This window comes from Puntigrus tetrazona, chromosome 4, assembly GCF_018831695.1.
Source record: "Puntigrus tetrazona isolate hp1 chromosome 4, ASM1883169v1, whole genome shotgun sequence".
NCBI lineage: Eukaryota > Metazoa > Chordata > Actinopteri > Cypriniformes > Cyprinidae > Puntigrus > Puntigrus tetrazona.
This window is the reverse complement of record NC_056702.1, coordinates 26,598,422-26,605,014: the sequence shown is the minus strand read 5'-3', so window position 1 is coordinate 26,605,014 and position 6,593 is coordinate 26,598,422. Positions and strand designations below refer to the sequence as shown.

The following is a 6,593-nucleotide window of genomic DNA, read 5'->3' as shown; positions in this document are numbered from 1 at the left end:
TGGAGAATGCACGGGCATCGATCCACTACCTCTCGCATGCTAAGCGGCGCTCTACCATTTGAGCTAATTCCCCTTGCTTGGCTACAGACATGTCCAAACATTGCCTTCGCATGAAGCGGCGTCTATTTTTAAGGGGCTTGAATCTGTGAATTGAAGCAAATGAAGTTGGTGAATTAACCGAGATATTGTGCTTTAGTTTAAGGGGTACTGAGGCTTACTACGAAGCTGTTTTGCCACCCAGGATCGCTAGCAACCATCAAGTTTTCGGTCAACTGGGCGAGGCGGCAAAAGTGCAGTCATGTGGGACTCCAGGCTCAGCACTGAAAAACCCCCATCCACTTTTCAGCCTGCTTTGTCCTCAATGTGAAGCCTGATCTCCGTGAGTCGTGGCAGAGTGTTCGCCTGCATGCAGAAGAGAAAGGGCTGTGTTATTTTTTTTTCTTTCTCCTCCCTCTCTGCCCCGGACCAATGCTTCCAGCCCTTCTCACCACTGAGGCTCGGTGGCGTGCCGTGATCGTATAGTGGTTAGTACTCTGCGTTGTGCGCAGCAACCCCGGTTCGAATCCGGGTCGCGGCGAGCTTTTGCCAGCAGGCAGCGATCTTCTCTCCCATGTTTTTGCCACCTCATCCGGTGCTGGTGCGAACCTTGCCAACTACGGATGGCGATTGCCCTTTGACTTTAGTATTTGGTGCGATAATTGTACCTTCCACGGTCTTTGCTCTCTCTTCCGCAATTCCGTTTTTGCAGGCTTCACCTCGGCGCTTTGTGGATCGTTATATACTAACAAGTAACAAGCCGGCAGATTGGGCGGAGCCTGGATAGCTCAGTCGGTAGAGCATCAGACTTTTAATCTGAGGTCAGGGTTCAAGTCCTGTTGGGGCGAGAGCAATCCTATTGATGGCGGCCTCCATATCCCTAGCTCGGCACACCCGAGTCAGCTCGTTGGGAAAGAGTGCTCATGAAGTCAACTGAGTGAGTCTCAGTTCTCCTAGTTAGTACCGCTGTTCCTCCTGCTGCAGGGCCAGCATCTTCTAAACATTGCTTTCATCTTATTCCTCAAGATTGTTCTTAAAAAATTTTTTTAAGAAGAATGCACATTTTCAAAAGACTCACAGCTTTCCAAATAACTCTTTCAAGTGAGGATAGCCCCACACCTGTCTTAAATCCCAAATAATAAGAACCAGTTAATTAAGTAACTGGGTTAGTTCAAATTAGTCGTCACATTTTGGCATAGTAAGAACAGCAGCTACATGTAGTACATAGGGTTACATGTTTTAACCTGCTCAGTGTGATTTGATGTATTTTTGAATTTTACCAGGTTTCCATGTGGTCTTGGCCATTTTCTTCCTCTTACGCATTTGGGCGTGTGTACATGTGACTGATCACATGACAGAAACAGGAAAAAACGGTATAAAAGAGGCAGCATGGCAAGCAAACAGCCTTTCACTTTACAAATCTGCTGGCGATCACCATTTCTGGACTGTGGTGTTTTATTCGGACTTATCTTTGTAGATTCAAGCACTTGGAACATCACTTGGATTGCATTATACGGCTGGAAGCGTGCGGTGCTATGAAACCCCCAGTGGGACCCTCTCTACTCGGTGTTGCAGTAGTCGTGGCCGAGTGGTTAAGGCGATGGACTAGAAATCCATTGGGGTCTCCCGCGCGCGAGTTCGAATCCTGCCGACTACGCTTTGCGTTCCGCCCGCTGCATTGCATAAACAAGTCGCGGGACTTTTTGAATCCCTTGGACTGTAAGCGCGCCGTCATCTTCAGTGGTCAGTACCCTGCGTTGTGGCCGCAGCAACCCCGCTTCAATCCGGGTCTCGCCGTCTTTTGCCCTCAGACTCCTATTTGCCACCTCACCCTTCAGCTGGACATTGTGTCTGAAGCTCGCTGGCGGTCTATTCTGCTTTCTTCCTGCAGTCAAGCGGACCTGGAGGGCAGCAGGTCGGTGTAGTCGTGGCCGAGAGGTTAAAGGCGATGGACTTGAAATCCATTGGGGTCTCCCAGCATGAGTTCGAACCCTGCCGACTACGAGTTGCGACCAATTGCATCTTCCACGGTCTTTGCTCTCTCTTCCACAATTCCTGTTTTGCAGGCTGCTGTGGCGCTTTGTTGTCTGAGTATCAAGTTGGTGGTCTGAGCCGGGTAGCTCAGTCGGTAGAGCATCAGACTTTTAATCTGAGGTCCAGGGTTCAAGTGCCTGTTTGGGCGAAAGGCAGTCCTATCGATGGCGGCCTCCTGCTGCAGGGCCAGCATCTTCTAAACAATGCTCTCATCTTATTACTCAAGATTGTTCTTAAAGAAAGCGTGAAAAGAGCGTGCATTTTGAAAAGACTCAAAACTTACAAAATAGCTCTTTAAAGTGAGATAGCCCCACATCTCTCTTAAATGCCAAAGAATAAGAACCAGTTAATTCAGCAAATGGGTTACTTCAAATTGGTTGTCTCTGAGCCCAAGCGGCCCTAGCTAGGGTTACATGGTGTAGTGGTTAGCCCTCTGGACTCTGTTTTAGACCCTGTATGAAGAATCTTTTGGCAGCAGTCAGTCAAAAAGCGCTTTCAGGGGGTGCTTAGATTGGTTGCCGTCATGCATGAGGCTGTCTCTGTAGGAAGTGAGCTTAAAGAGCGGACCCAAGCTTGGAGAATGCGGGCATCGATCCACTACCTCTCGCATGCTAGCGGCGCTCTACCATTTGAGCTAATTCCCTTGCTTGGCTACAGACATGTCCAAACATTGCCTTCGCAGGCGGCGTCTATTTTAAGGAGGCTTGAATCTGTGAATTGAAGCAAATGAAGTTGGTGAATTAACCGAGATATTGTGCTTTAGTTTAAAGGGGTACTGAGGCTTACTACGAAGCTGTTTGCCACCCAGGATCGCTAGCAACCATCAAGTTTTCGGTCAACTGGGCTGGGAAGCGGCAAATGCAGTCATGTGGGACTCCAGGCTCAGCGCTGAAAAAACCCCATCCACTTTTCAGCCTCCTTTTGTCCTCAATGAAGCCTGATCTCGTGAGTCGTGGCAGAGTGTTACGCCTGCATGCAGAAGAAGGGCTGTGTTTTTTTCTTTCTCCTCCTCTCTGCCCCGGACCAATGTAGCCCGCTACCACAGAGGCTCAGTGGCGTGCCGTGGTCGTATAGTGGTTAGTACTCTGCGTTGTGGCCGCAGCAACCAGTTCGAATCGGTCACGGCGAGAACTTTTGCCAACAGGCAGCGATCTTCTCTCCCATGTTTTTGCCACCTCATCCGATTGCTGGTGCGAACCTTGCCAGCTACGGATGGCGATTGCCCTTTGACTTTAGTATTTGGTGCGATAATTGTACCTTCCACGGTCTTTTTGCTCTCTCTTGCGCAATTCCGTTTTTGCAGAGCTTCACCTCGGGCGCTTTGTGGATGCACGTTATATTCCCCAACAAGTAACAAGCCAGCAGATTGGGCAGGCCTGGATAGCTCAGTCGGTAGAGACATCAGACTTTGTCCTGAGGGGTCCAGTTTGAAATCCCTGTTGAGCGCGAGGCAATCTAGTGATGGCGGCCTCCATATCCCTAGCTCGGCTTTACGAGTCAGCTCGTTGGGAAAGAGTGCTCGTAGAGTCAACTGAGTGAGTCTCCAGTTCTCTAGTTGGTACCAGCTGTTCCTCCTGCTGCAGGGCTAGCATCTTCTAAACATTGCTTTCATCTTATTCTCAGATTGTTCTTAAAAAATTTTTTAAGAAGAATGCACATTTACTAAAAAGACTCACAGCTTTCCAAATAACTCTTTCAAGTGAGATAGCCCCACACCTGTCTTAAATCCCAAATAATAAGAGACAGTTAATTAAGTAACAGGTTAGTTCAAGTGGTCGTCACATTTTGGCATAGCAGTAAGAACAGCAGCTACATATAGTACACTTAAGTTATGTTTTAACCTGCTCAGTGTGATTTGATGTATTTTGAATTTTACCATACTCCCATGTGGTCTTGGCCATTTCTTCCTCATACGCATTTGGGCGTGTGTACATGTGACTGATCACATGACAGAAACGGAAAAAACAGTATAAAAAGAGGAGGCAGCATGGCAAACAAACAGCCCCTTTCACTTTCTGGAAATCTGCTGTGATCCGCATTTCTGGACTGTGGTGTTTTATTGGACTTATCTTTGTAGATTCAAGCCTTGGAACATCACTTGGATTGCATTATACGGCTGGGCGTGCGATTGCTATGAAACCCCAGTGGGACCCCTCTCTACTACGGTGTTGCAGTGAGTCGTGGCCCGAGTGGTTAAGGCGATGGACTAGAAATCCATTGGGTCTCCCGCGGAGTTCGAATCCTGCCGGCCTCTTTGGCACTGGGTCCGCCGCTGCATTGCATAAACAAGTCGAGACTTTTAAAATCCCTTGGACTGCGCGGAAGTCATCTTCAGTGGTCAGTGCCTGGGTGTGGCACGCAGCAACCCGCTTCAATCCGGGTCGCCGTCTTTTTGCCCTCAGACTCTATTGCCACCTCACCTTCAGCTGGACATTGTGTCTGGAAAGCTGGCGCTGGCTGGTCTATTCTGCTTTCTTCCTGCAGTCAACGGACCTGGAGGCAGCAGGTAGGTATGATCGTGGCGAGAGGTTAAAGCGATGGTAGAAATCCCATTGGAGTCTCCAGCATGAGTTTGAACCACTGCCGACTACAGTTGCGACCAATTGCATCCTTCCACGGTCTTTTGCTCTCTCTTCCACAATTCCTGTTTGCAGGCTGCTGTGACGCTGTCTGAGTGTTATCAAGTTGGTGGTCTGAGCCGGGGTAGGCTCCAGTCGGTGAAACATCAGGAGAATTTTAATCTGAGGTCAGGGTTCAGAAGTGCCTGTTTGGGCGAAAGGCAGTCCCTGCTCGATGCGTGACCTCCTGCTGCAGGGCCAACATCTTCTAAACAATGTCTCATCTTATTACTCAGATTGTTCTTAAAGCGTGAAAAGAGCGCGCATTTTGAAAAGACTCAAAACTTACAATAGCTCTTTAGAAATTGAGGATAGCCCCATCTCTTAAATGCAAGAATAAGAACCAGTTAATTCAGCAAATGCGATTTACTTCCAAATTGGTTGTCTCTGAACTAAGCGGCCCTAGCTGAGGATTTACATGGTGTGGTGGTTAGCCACTCTGGACTCTGTTTTAGACCCTGTCTGAAGAATCTTTTGGCAGCAGTCCAGTCAAAAGCGCTTTCAGGGGTGCTTAGATTGGTTGCCGTCATGCGCCCAGGCTTTGTCTCTGTGAAGTGAGCTTAAAGAGCGGACCCAAGCTTGGAGAATGCGGGCATCGATCCCTACCTCTGCGCATGCTAGCGCTCTACCATTTGAGCTGTTCCTTGCTTAGCTACAGACATGTCAAACATTGCAGCCACTTAGGCAGCGTCTATTTTTAGGGGCTTGAATCTGTGAATTGAAGCAAATGAGTTGGTGATTTAACTTGAGAATGTGTGCTTTAGTTTAAAGGGGTACTGGGAGCACTACCGAAGCTGTTTGCCACCCAGGATCCTTCTTAACCATCAGGTTTCGGTCAACTGGGCCGAGGCGGCAAAGTGCAGTCATGTGGGACTCCAGGCTCAGCACTGAGAAAACCCCATCCACTTTTCAGCCTGCTTTTGTCCTCAATGTAAAGCCTGATCTCCGTGAAGTACCGTGGCAGAGTGTTCGCCTGCATGCAGAGAAAGGGCTGTGTTTTTTTTCTTTCTCCTCCTCTGCCCGGACCAATGGCCAGCCCTTCTCACCACAGAGGCTCAGTGGCGTGCCATGATGCATTATAGTGGTTAGTACTCCTGCGTTGTGGCACTTAGCATTTGATTCGAATCCGGTCACGACAGGCTTTTTGCCAACGAGCAGCAATCTTCTCTCCCATGTTTTTTGCCACCTCATCCGGTGCTGGTGAGCCACCAGCTATGGATGAAAAAGCGTTGCCTTTGACTTTAGTATTTGGTGCCGATAATTGCTTACCTTCCACGGTCTTGCTCTCTCTTCCGCCAATTCCGTTTTGCAGGCTTCACCTCGGCGCTTTGTGAATCCCGATTATATTCTAACAAGTAACAAGCCGGCAGATTGAACGAACCTGGATAGCTCAGTGATTAGAGCATCAGACTTTGCGCAATCTGAGGGTCAGGAGTTCAAGTCCTGTTGGTGCGAGGCAATCCTATTGATGGCGGCCTCCATATCCCCTAGCTCGGCACACCCGGAGTCAGCTCGTTGGGAAAAGAGTGCTCATGAAGTCAGCCGGTGAGTCTCAGTTCTCCTAGTTGGTACGCTGGTTCACTCCTGCTGGGCCAGCATCTTCTAAACATTGCTTTTTCATCTTATTCCTCAGATTGTTCTTAAAAAAAATTTTTTAAGAAGAATGCATTTTCAAGGGGCTCACAGCTTTCCAATAACTCTTTCAAAAGTGAGATGGCCCCACCTGTCTTAAATCTAAATAATAAGAACCAGTTAATTAAGTAACTAAGTTTAGTTCAAATTAGTCGTCACATTTTGGCATAGTAAGAACAGCAGCTACATGTAGTACATGAGGTTACATGTTTTAACCTCACTCAGTGTGATTTGATGTATTTTTGAATTTTACCATGTTTCCATGTGGTCTTG

At 48.2% G+C, this 6,593-nt stretch overlaps 1 non-coding gene across 1 annotated transcript; it reads left to right on the top strand.

Moving 5' to 3' along the window:
• The first annotated feature begins 1,610 nt into the window (after positions 1-1,610).
• trnas-aga lies at positions 1,611-1,693 on the top strand. The gene has a single exon. It is a non-coding gene; the product is annotated as a tRNA-Ser (tRNA).
• Positions 1,694-6,593: the final 4,900 nt, after the last annotated feature.